This window comes from Talpa occidentalis, unplaced genomic scaffold (assembly GCF_014898055.3).
Source record: "Talpa occidentalis isolate TD23 unplaced genomic scaffold, MPIMG_talOcc4v2.1 talOcc4.14, whole genome shotgun sequence".
In the NCBI taxonomy this organism is placed as follows: domain Eukaryota; kingdom Metazoa; phylum Chordata; class Mammalia; order Eulipotyphla; family Talpidae; genus Talpa; species Talpa occidentalis.
This window is the reverse complement of record NW_023601433.1, coordinates 71,657,943-71,670,263: the sequence shown is the minus strand read 5'-3', so window position 1 is coordinate 71,670,263 and position 12,321 is coordinate 71,657,943. Positions and strand designations below refer to the sequence as shown.

Below are 12,321 nucleotides of genomic sequence, written 5' to 3'. Positions count from 1 at the left end.
GGAGGTACAGCAGTCAATCCGGAGGGCCTCAGGAGTACCCCCAAGGCTCAGCAGCCATCCTACAGAGCAGCTGAAGAGGATGAACAGAAATAGTAATGGACAGCACACTCGCCCGGGATGTCCCCCACCCCAAACTCACCTCTGAACGTCAACTCCAGTAACCCCTTCCTCTCTCCAGCCCCCTGGGTCCCTGCTGGGGTCCAGGTGACCTCCTAGTTTCAGACCTTCTGAAAGAAGGCTGGCCGACCCTACCCCCTTCCCAGGTGGGGCTGATCCCATCCCCCTGAAGCCACTGCTGCTGGAGAAGGAAGGGTCCCCGGTGAGTTCATCTTTTGGGGCCATCCAGCCTGCCAGGACTGTCCAGCAGCTTCAGCTTGGACCAGGACCAGGCCTCAGCAGGAATAGGAAGCATCTCTGAGTGATAGAGATCAGAACTGGCTTGTGAATGTGCCCAGAGGGCTTTGTGTGGGCCAAAGCACCAGGCCCAAACCCCCATTCTGAGCAGCCCTCACTTCAGAAATGAATATGAGCACTGCTGGGCCAGCCCCCTCTGCAGCCTAATCCCCCCATTGTAGATTAGAGCCTTCCTAGAAAGGAGCTGGTATCCCAAGAGAAGAAACGCTATGTGTACATCCAAAACAGAGCCAGCGAGAAGGATTTGCTGTGTGCCAGGCTTGTCTCCCCACTTCACAGACATAAACTCACTGAATCCGCACAGTCTGCAGAGGACACCTGGGTTCAGAGAGAAGTGATGTGTTCAAGGTCACCGAGCTGGGAGATGACAGAGTCAGGACCCCAAGACGCAGTGCTGACATCTGCCCATCAGTATGGAAGCTGCGACACCTCTCCATCGATATGAAAGTGTGCCGGGTGATCGCCACTCTAAGAATCACACCCAAAATAGCGGCTCTGGCCATCTTTAGAATGTGGGGTTCAAAGACTATTATCACCTCGGTGCCCACTGGCTGGGCAATGGATAAAGATGTGTGATATATACACAATGGAAGACTAATCAGTTAATAAAAAGAGGAACTCCTGCCATTTGCAATAACATGGATGGACCTAGAGGGGTTATGCTAGTGAAGTAGCATCACCGACAGGTATGTCTTTACCCGGCAGGTAAAGACAAAACACCGGATGATTTCACTCATGTGTGCTATTCGGAGAAAACAAACAGATGCACTAGGTAAAACAAAAACAAACTTCTGAACTATAAGACCCATTAGCGGTTATCAGAGGCAAGGAGGGTGGTAAGTCAGGAAAAAGGGGAAAATGATAAGAGGGCAGCTAGGAGTGACTTCTGGCGTCAATTCTCAACGAAGCACACTGGAAACTGACGTGAGGTTATGATGCAATGTTACGTCAATAAATGGACAGAAAGTTTGTCATTCGCTTAAACAGTTTTCTCTTGCAACCACATGTCAGGTGTGGACGTAACCGCCTCGTAAGGTAGAGGGGACACCGAGGGTAATCAGGAAAAGCAGGGGGATCCCACAGTCCTCCAGAGACATGCATGCACGTAGTGGGAACTTTATCTCACATCACCACCCAACCTAACAGACACCCACCTGACATCAAATTCCAGTTGCCCCAGTGACCTCACTGAGATCTCCCCCAGGCTGGAAGGCAGGCCTCAGCACCCGCATTCCACAGGTGAGGACACCTAGGCAGGGGGGAGGAAGCCACTCCCAAGGCAGGTGAGAAACAGAGGCGGGAGGTGACCCCTGGGCTACATGGCTCCAAACCAGGCAGGGTCTTCCCTGCGGGTGGCCACCAAAGAGTCACCTTCCAGGGGACGACTCAGGTCCCTGAACAGGTACTAAGTGACACCTGGAGCCCCCACAAAAGCCCAGCTGATCCCAACTAAAGCCAGGGAAGATGGCTCACTGGGCTGGATCAGCTGGCATTCTGGACATTCCAAAAATTCCTCCAAAGCTTTTTGCTGCCTCCCCCACCCCCAAACCCTCTTCCTAAAGAACAAAGAGGAGGAAAGCAGAGGGGCTGTGAGGAAGGCAAGACTGGGAAGTGCTGGCCTCCCCTCCAGAGTTTAAGCTGACAGTAACCAGGCACATGTCCCTGGCTTCCCCTCATCCTCAAGGTTTAGCTTCAAGGCTGAGGGGAAGGTAGGTCCATCCCAGCACCCCCTGGGGCCTATGTTTCCCCCCCCCCCCCGACACTCCCGCCAACATCCTTGTCCCCAGCACCTGCTCTCAGCCTCCCCATCTCTCCTCCATTAGCCCAGACCCTGTTATACAGTAAATGCACAGTTTTAAAAAAAAAAGGGGGGTGGGCAGAAATGATCAACTCTCCAAAAGAGGAAAGGACAGGATGACAGGAGACCCTTGGGCAGAGAGGGAGCTGGGAAGAAGGAGGTGGCTGCACTGTTTCTATAGGAGGCCGGGGCTTTGCAGGAAGCAGACCAGGGGTTTAAACCCTAAATCTGCCACCTCTTGCTTCAAGCTGAACAGCACTGGGGACAGCTTTCCCTCTTGGAGCCTCAGTTTCCTCACCTGTGAAGAGGGTTAGTAATACCAACAATGGGAGTAATTCTGAGGATTGAAGAGAGGATGTGTGGCTAATACCTCCCCCAGAGAGAGAATTGCTTACTCCTATTTCCCCTTACGATGCACTTGGCACAGGATCAGCAAACAGCGGTTTTTCCAGGTCCCACCTTCTAAAGGACTGATTTTGATTCTCCTCAAAAGGTGGAGCAGGAGTAAGAGGCTCTTCTATCTACTCATTCAATTCCCCTGTACTGAAAAAAAGCCCAGAATGGGGGAGGAGCTTATCCAAGGACACACAGCAAGAAGCCAGTGCTGGCCCTCAGGATTCCTGACACTCGCCCTGAACCTACTCCCATGTACTCTCTGTTCTCTCCCCTGAAGGAGGCCCCCTTCATGTGCCAAGCACAGTCCCTGGCACAAAGGCAATCAGTTTCAGAAACAAAGACAGGAGTTTTCCAGTGCTGTGGCCTAACACTAAAGGGAGAGACAGACTTGGGCAGCTGCCCAGGCCAAAGGGCCCTGGGAGGTCCCCGACCAAGTCACTCCCTGCCCTGCCCGGGGCACTGGGTAGGGCTCATCGGGCGCAGGGATCACCGTGGCCCAGACTTCATGTCCTGGCAGGCGGAGCATGAGCTCACAGAGTGACCTCGGCTACCCATCACACCCTCCTGACCTCCCCTTCCTCCGGGAGGCCCTGGACGCCCTGAGTTTCCTTCACCCGCCAGTGTCTCACCACGTGCCATGGGTAAACAGGACGGTCCCCAAAAAGGGCTTTTGTCACTGAGGAAGCAAAACAAAAAGAAAAGAAATATCAACACTGAGTTGGCTGGAAGCCACAGCCCTGACCTGGAGCCTTTGAAGACACAGCTGTGCCTCAAGCAGGCAGGACCCACTGGTGAGATTCACACGCATAAGGGCTGGTGCCGGCCTGCCACCAGCTGGAACTCCCAGCAAGGCACTGCCAACTCAGAGACTCAGTTTCCTCACCTGTAAAATGGGGACACTAGCCCCTTTCTTTATAGATGAAGAAAGGACTCGGTGGAATAATGCACAAACCCATGTGTGAAAGGAACTGGAATATGAGGGCCAGTCCATCAATGCTCCTTATCAGTTTTTATGACTTATTGTTTCTATTTCTGCTACTACTGCAAACAAGGAAAATTCATACAGGAATTCTTTGGGGTAACTTACACGTATTCTTTTAAAACCCTAAATTGTTTTTTGTTTTTTTTTTTTTAATGGGGAAAAGCTCCCATTTTTAAAGTGCCTACTATGTGCAGGGTCTTATCTGATCCCACAACAGCCTCACAGGGTAAGTCTTAGCATCTTTCTGCAGAAGAGGAACTGAGGCTCAGAAAGGCAGTTATTTTCCCAGAGTCACACATCAGTGATACCTTGGAAATAGGACCAAACAAGGGGAATTTCCAGTTCTAGAAAATCTGGTATTTACCATCAGAAAGACAGCAAAGGGACAGAGTCAGGGCACTGGGGCTGTAGTCAGGGTTCACAGAGCCACATCTCCCCTGCCTACTAGTGACCAGGATAGTGACTCCCTTCCTGAGGCTCAGTTTGCGCATCTGTAAAATGGGAGTATGAGAATCTAATAAAATCATGTATAGAAAATAAGCACAATGCCCAGGACTGAATGAATACTTCCTACATATTATTTTTATTTTACTATAAATGATACTAGTGTTTCCAAAAGCCAGTCCTTAGCAGATGGAGGAGAGGTGGCCTCCCTCAAACAGTTCTCCCAAACCTCTGAACACAAAGGGTCCAGGGCAGAAACCACCAGGTACAGACAAATGCATGGGTGACCTCCAAGCACACCTTGGCCCATCTGAGACTCACTCCACAGAAGAGGAAGTGCTCAGAGAGGTGAACCAGCCTGCCCAGGATCACACAGGAATCCCACCCCTGAGCCCTCAAACCCCACCTATCCCTCAGCTTCCTTCAGAATCCCACCCCTAACATCCAGCAGAACCCCATTTCCCCGAAGTCACCAGCACAGACCTGGCATGTGATTGATACAAGATTAATGTTATCAAGTGAATGAAGGGACAAGTGAGTGACTTCTAATTCTACACCTAGTTCAGCTGACCTCTGGCAGATGCCCAAAACCAAGTTCTCCCTGAAGTCAGCTGCATGCTTCTACACCAGGGGCTGTGTGATCACCCCTTAAATGCAGAGCTTCCATGACTTCCCTTCAAGACCAGGGTTCCAAAGTGGAACCCTGCCTCAGGTTCCAAAGTGCTGATCAGCGAGTAAAGGCCCTTTGTCCCTCTCTGGCTAAAAAGGCTTGTCCTGGGGAGAGAAAGTCAGGTGAACAGTAACCCATTAACAATCTACCCTACAGAAGAGGGGGAAACCCTAGCTCAGAAGCAGGAATCCTAAAACCACTCTCTTCATGCCTTCTCCCAAGGCCCTGGTGGCTCCCAGAACCAGCAGCAACCACACTGGGCCTTCATAGACTCATAATACTACTGGTAATGATGACAATACTCGTTAGCACCTGTACATTCATCAGCAGACACAGTGTATTAACTCAGTCAATGCTCATCCACCTCCTGTTATTATTGCCATTTTACAAATGAAGAAACTAAAGCAGGGAGAGGGTAACTGCTTTGCCCAAGGTCACACGCTTGAAAGTGATGGAACAGGGATTTGAACCCAGGCCTTCTTAATCTGTAACAAATCCAGATCCCCAGCAATATTTCCAAAGGAAACTGGAAATATCCAATTCTTCAGAATTGCTCCTTCCACCCGCCTCAGGACACCCTCAGTTCCACACTCACAATGACCATTTGTTTATCATCTATTACACCCAGTCCTTCTTGTTGAGGGCACAAGCACCCTGCATCTGGAAAGACAGAGGTTCAGAAGGTGAAGAGGTTGGTTGAAGGTCACGCTATAGGGCATATAGCTGGGAGATACACCTAGATCAATCCCTCCACAACATCCCTTGGCTTCACTGTGCTCTCCCTCCCCAATGGCTACGGAACCACAGCTGCGGGAGTTATAAACCAAGTCCAGAGAAACATCATCTGAAGACAATCGCCCCTCGCCCTCAGACTTCACATTGCCCAGCCAAGCGGCTACTTATCCGACCATGCTCAAGCTTCACAGCCGCTCTGCCCGAGAGGGCACATCATTTCTATTTTCCAGACAAAGAAACCTTTGCTCAGGGAGTTGAAGTGCTGTTCTGGGTTATAAACTCAAATCAGACCTCCTTACCCAGAGCCCTGTTGCTAGATTCTCAACGCCCTGCTCCTGGCAGGGCCCCCACCCCTGCAACCATCCATGCTGCCCCATCAGAAACCTGATGTGAGCAGTTGTATTATTGCTCAGAAAATACATGCTCATTCCCTCCTTCCCAGCCTCCAGAAGAGGAGTACAGGGCTCCTCCGACTCTTTGATTTGGGGTTGGTCATGTGACTGGCTCTGGCCAACAGAATGTGGGCAGATGTGAGGACCAGGGGTTCCCAGTGGAGACTCACTGAGATGGTGGGGGTTCCCGTGGAGCTCTTGAGGTCTACTGTCCACCACATTGCAGCATGCCCTGTCTGGCTGCTGACCATCAGCCTGGGTATCAAGGTGAAGAATATGCAGGGAGACACGAACCCAGCCCAAAATCTGGCGTCCAGTCTGCCTGCCCAGCCCAGCTCAGATCAGGCCAGCCACCTGCTGACCCTTGCTGGAAACAGATGTTTGCTGCTAGGGATCACTACAGTTTAGATGTTTGTTATACCGTATTATCATAAAGAAAAAACTAATATAAGAACCATGTATTTCCAGAAAGAAACAAGTACACTTGCAAGCCACAGTCCCCAGCAGGCTGGCTTAAAATCCAAGGGCCACAAAACAGGGTACCCTTAAAGGAAGTAGCACCGTCCCTACTGTCACGCCAGAGGCTGTGTCCCATAGCCACTGATAAGACAGTCATCCACTGTTCCCTCATTCTGAAAGATACAAAGGGGTGGCAGGTAGGAGAGTGAATGGTGCTGCTGCTCTGGAAGGAAAAGGAGCAGGCCAAATCCACCAGCAGCTCCTCATCTCAGAATCTGTCCGACGGCAACTTGCCCGCGAAGATGTGTTTACCACAGTGTCATGTGTCACAGCAAAAAAAAACAGAAACAACTCAATGGCCACCAATGGGGGCATCTGGTCCATGACTCCTGTACCTTCATGTGCTGGAGCATTACTCATCGTTTTAAAAGAGTGGGTGAGTCAACACGTTCTGAAATTGGAATGTGCCCAAATCTATCTTTAATTTTATGTGTGAAATTCTTTATGATTGTTGATTTTAAAAGGGTATGTCTACATATAGCTTCATAAACAGCAGTGAGGACAAGTTGGGATGTCTGCCTTCATGGAGCTTAATAAAGTTCAGGCCACCACAAGTAATGGGACCCTTCTATTTACTCCTTCCAGCAGCACTCAGGTCGGACCCATTATTATTCCCACTTATTGACGTAGAAACTGGAGATCAGAGAGGTTAAGTCACCAGCCCATGGTCACACAGTAAGTGGTAGCCCAAAGATCAATGCCCTCCATCTGTTTCCAGAGTGGACCTAAAAATAACTTGGATAATCAGCAGAGTATGATAAGGGCTGGGGTGGGAGACTCATTCTCACTTGATACAATATCATCTTGCCATCTTTGATGTGTGGTGCTTTTCACATTATTTCCAGAACACAATATACATATACACGCACACATACAATATGCAAACACATATACAGGCATGCTCACTGTGTGTATGTGTCACTTCTGACTCAATGATGTAAACACCCAAAGGTCACTCGATGGGGACAGGTCTTATATAATGGAGACCAGGCTACAGGACATTTCAAAGGCTACTTAACTGAGCAATTAACTAATGCAGCAGAGATAACTCTTTCCAGAAGTCAAGTCCACAATTATCTCCACACTCACGGCCCCACTCCCTCCTATCCAGCTGACCAGATTCCTGAAGAGTGAATTCCTGAGGGCAGTTCTTTTGAATTATACTTTGAGCTGTTCATGATATTCATCACATTGAAGGGGGAAAATGCCTACATGGACCCTTGATTTAAACAGTTCGGCAACTTCCTTTGAAAGGAGGAGTTTGAGTAGTGGTGGTGGCAGAATCTGTCCAACTGCATTTCATGAACTGCCCAAGGCCCACAAGGTAGGCATCGCCTGGGCTTGTAAAAGATAAGACAGGGACACAGAGTTTAACCCAGCCTGGTCAAAGAAGGGTTCAATGAACAGCACTGTGTTGATGTACCCAGTGCTTTACCTCCCTTCTTTCCAATCACCCCATTTTACAAAGAAACCAAGGCTCTAAGAGAGGGAGGCATTTATCTGGGTTCACACTCCTATGACTGGATGGGTGGGTGGGGGAAGCAATATGAACTCCTGGAAAGGGATCCTCCAGCCCTCCTCTCCATCTCAAACCTCCTTGCAGCCTTGGGCATTTAAGGAGTGGCAGGGGGCATAAAGAGAATTTTCCTGGCCTGTCATTCAACACACCTTTCGTTCCTGGGCAGACTAAGTAGCACATAATTCTCCCAAGGGGCAATGCCTTCTCCCTGTGCTGCCCCTTCTATCTGAAATGTCCCCCTCCTTTTTGCCTCCTACTCATCCTTTAAAATTCACCCAAGTGTCACTTGTGGTCCTGGCCCCCTGAACATCGCACGCACAACACACATGCACACCCCAGGTTGGGAGAGGCACCACTTGCCTGAAACACATCCTGATGACAGGCTATAATGACAACAATCACACCCACCACTTAGTGAGCACAGAATGCCTGGCACTTTCTCTGCGCTGCTTCACTCAACCCCGAAAGCAACCCTTTAAGGAAGTGAAATGTCCTATCATGAGCCCACTTTCAGATAATGAAGCTGAGTCTCAAATCAAGTACCATGCCCAAGGCCACAGCCAAGACATGCCACAGAAGGGTCTGCCCCCAAGACTTCCTGACTAGCTCCCTCCTTGCTATCCCTGTCACCTTCTAGAAGCTTCACGAGGTTTACCCCTGCTGTACCTTAACTCAATTTTACCACCCTTTGGGACTCTCAACAAAACCTGGTGGACTGAAACGTCCACAAGTTGCAAGTTGGAAGCAAGTTCAAATCACTTCTCTGCCACTGGTGGTTCGAAAAGTCCTCACCACACCACTGAATCCTGAGTCTGTGAAATGGGAATAATGAGTCCCAGCCCCTTTAAGGGTTAGAAGTGTGATGTCCCTGAAGACTGGGATGTTTTAGGGGCCATTCCTGGGGCAGCCGGCAGTCAGTGGGTGCTCAGAAAGGTTTGCTGAATTGAATTAAATACTCACGCAGTATTTAAGACCCTCTCCTGGGGAAAGCTTCCATCCCAGACCACACTTATGCCTTGAGGGAGGGACGTTCATCTGAGAGGCGCTCTATAACACTGGCCTATGTCTCCATCTAAGTCTACTCCTCCATCATCTCTCACCTAGATTTTTGTAGCAGCCTCCTCACTCTCCTGTCTGCAACCTCACACACCCCTCTCCCATCCAACCTCCGTACACTTCCGCACAGGAAGGACAGGGCAAACTTCAACACACACAACAGACCCATCACTCTCTGCAGAAGCTTCCCACCATGCCCCTCTACCCTGGAATAAAGTCCATCCCCCTGAGAATGGTTGATCTGGTCCTGACCAGCAGCTCTCCCAGAAATCAAACTCCCTGCCCCTGCCCCTCCCCATGCCAGAGGGATCAGCCCCTGCTCCCCTTAGCCCAGTTCTCCCTTTCCAGGTAACTTCCCATTTTCATAAGTTTATCCTTAAGGCTATGACCGCTAGCTCTCTGACACAGTGTCTTGAAATAAGTGCTGGGTGAATGAAAGCGCACACATTTCATATATTTCGAGGCCCTCCTTTCGGTGTTGGTCAGAGATGTATTCTGGGAATGCTAAGGGGAGAAATACTCAGGGTCATACAGGGGGCTGCTCCATTCACCAGCCTTGAATAAAAGTCAGCCCTAGGACCTCCAAGGTGGGGTCCCTCCCATCTCAGAAACTTGGGGTGAAGGCAGTACTCCCAACATCAAGAATGAGCACAGCGGCCACGCTGGACTGCAGAACCAGCTGGATGTTCCCTTGCTAGAAACTGATGCCAAGAGAGCAGATCCTTGGTTGCGCTGGACCACAACTACATTGCTGTAGTATCTGCCGCATAGTAGGTGCTCAATACACACACTGGTTCGCCGAATGAGCCGACTTGTCCTTAGATGAAACGTGTGCCCAGACACTGTACTGAAACCTTCACTTCTCCCCAATAGTTGCACCCAAGGATTTCTCCTAAAGCCACCAAGGCCAGGGCTAGTGTCTGCAGGATTCCCTGGGGAACTGTCCCAGGGATAAGACACAGTGTCTGCGGGTGGACACATGTTTGTCCAGGAGCCTCAGTAGATTAACAAAGAGAAAGCTGGGCCAAAAGAAAAGCCTTGTCCAAATGCCCTGGTTACTGATTAGCCCAAGTCCAGAGCTTCTCCCAGCAAGAGGGGATAGAGGGGCAATTACCCCTCCTCACTCACCTCTCAGCCTTCTCACACACCCTCCTTAAAAGAAAGCTCAAGTTAAACATCTCTTTAGTCCTGCAGTTAGATAAGACAAGTTGGATTTCTGGAGCCTTCCCTGGAATACAGGAGGGAAGCACAGGGGATGGAACACAGGAAGGGAGGCACCACAGAATGAGGGCCCTCCAATATTTACAGAGCCCTGCCTGTTTCATACCTTTAATACCTAGTACTCCTGCCAGTCACCCAGGAGTGTGACACCCCTCCCCCCATGCAATCCCATTTTTGTCCATAGGAGAGATCCAGGCTCAGAGAGGTTAAGTGTTTGGCACAAGGTCACAAAGAAACTGTAAAGAAAAAGTTCTTTGTGCAACAGGTACAGCCCTTTTCCTTCCAAAGGTAATGGCTACTCCTGGCTAAACAAAGTTCTGTCCCGCCAGGCAGGAAGCCCGGGCCGCCTAGGCGCTTAGCGGCACGCGGAGGTCCCCAGCCCCGCTACGGAACCCAGGGCCGGGTTTCAGGGCGCCGCACCCAGCTGGAAGCGAGTGTGTCAGGAGGGTGCGTAAAGGTCAAGCTCGGGTGGGAGGTCAATGAGCTGCTTCCCTCTCGGAGGGCCCCGCCTGTAGCCCCGGGCGGGGCTGCTCGAGGGGTGGGGGTACCCGACGGGACATCCTGGAACTGGCGGGGGATGGGGCAGCGTTGATCCTAATCCCCTCAGGGCGCCTCTTCAATGAGAAGGCGCGTGGGAAGAAAAGCAGGCCGGGCCCGTAGGGCACATGGTAGTCCGGTGGCTGGGATCTGCCGCACAACCGCTCTCTACAGCCTCTGCTACCCACCGGATCTCTCAGCCTCCCTCGGCGCCCCCACCCCAAGTTTCCATACGCAGGGATGTCTAGATCCTAGACATCTAGGATCTAGGCTACCCGGATCTCCGGCTACCCCACCTCCTGGTCACCAGTTCTCCTCTCGGTGTCCTCTCCCCAAGACTCAATGCAGCTTGGGAGTGACGGACCAACGAGCTCCCGTCTCCAATCACAGGCCACCGTCCCCCCGGGCTGGAAATCCTGTGGGACCCCAGGCCTGCAGCGCCCGATCCCTCCCCGGGATCGACTCCCCGGGATCGACTTCAGTGGGGTGGCGCGGGATCCCCCGGCTGCCCAGTGCGGGCTGATCCCGCGTGATCCACTTCTAACTCTCAAGATACACCTCTCCGGGCTCCCCAATCGGGATACCCCCTGCTCACGGACCCAGAGCCCGGGGAGATCCATCAGGTCCCCGCCTCTTCCCGGGTCAACTTTGCCAACTTTTCTCCAGGGGCCTCATTCGATCAGAAACTTGCCGGCCCTCGCCCGCCGCCGCCTGCGCACCCCGGTGGCCCGCGGGGACCTGGGGGGCTGACGGCGGGCCCCCACCCCCCCGACCGCCGCGCAACCTACCCTGGAGCCGCCGCCTGCCCTCCGGGCCGCCACCTGCCCGCAGCGCGCCGCACCTGCCCGCGCCCGGCTTCGCGCAGCCTAGCCTGCTGGGGGCGGGGCCTCGGGCGCGGACGCGCCCCCGTCGCCATGGGAACCTCGGCCGGCGGCGCTTGCGCCGAGCAGCCCGGGGCGGAGCGCGGCGGGCAGGACGGGAGCCCCGCTGGCTGGCTGCAGGGCCGGGGACGATCCGGCGGGTCAGAGGTCGCCGTTGCGCCCCGACACTCCTCCCGGAAGTGTACCGGGCCACCGAGCCCCAATCCGGCAGCGCCCAATTCATGGTCCCGGTCACCCCAGTTCACGCGGCCATCCCCAGGCTCCTGCCGGAATCCTCCCAACCCACAGCGACCCGCCGCCGGGTCTGCACCCCGAGAGCCTAGCGCACCCCCAGGAATTCCGGAGGCGGCCCGCAGAGGCTTGTCTGTTGAATTGCTAGGGGGTGTGTGCAGACCGGGAGGCTTGCGGGGTCTGCACAAAGTGCTGGCGCCCCCTCGCGGCGGTCTGGGGGATGCACGTGGGATCGGTGGGCCTGGCAGGAGGGTGTTGGCCCCTCTGGGGCGCCTGCTGTAAGGGACCTTCTATTTGGGCCTGTTGCTATTGCTTGGGTGGGGGGCCGGGCGGGGGAAGCACGAATATAAAGGCTTTTGTACAAATTGAGACACTCTAGACAAGAGAATGCATGGACAAGAAAATGCATTTCGCTATCCTTAACACCATCTGTATGCTGGGTATTCAGGACACAGCGGTAAAGTAGCTAGCAGGATGCAAGCTCTGGTAGAGCTTAAAGACTCAAGAGCCCTCCCGCGCCTCTGGC

At 52.6% G+C, this 12,321-nt stretch overlaps 1 protein-coding gene across 2 annotated transcripts in view; it reads right to left on the bottom strand.

Moving 5' to 3' along the window:
• The window catches only part of KIAA1671 (KIAA1671 ortholog), a 179,853-nt gene extending 168,342 nt beyond the window's left edge, over window positions 1–11,511 (bottom strand). Inside the window, exon 1 of one of the 2 annotated variants that reach the window (XM_054695194.1) lies at window positions 11,472–11,511. The gene's annotated coding sequence lies outside the window, so the exon portion shown is untranslated. The remainder of the gene's footprint in view (window positions 1–11,471) is intronic. The other variant, XM_054695196.1, reaches the window with a different exon arrangement.
• Between the last annotated feature and the right edge of the window lie 810 nt (window positions 11,512–12,321).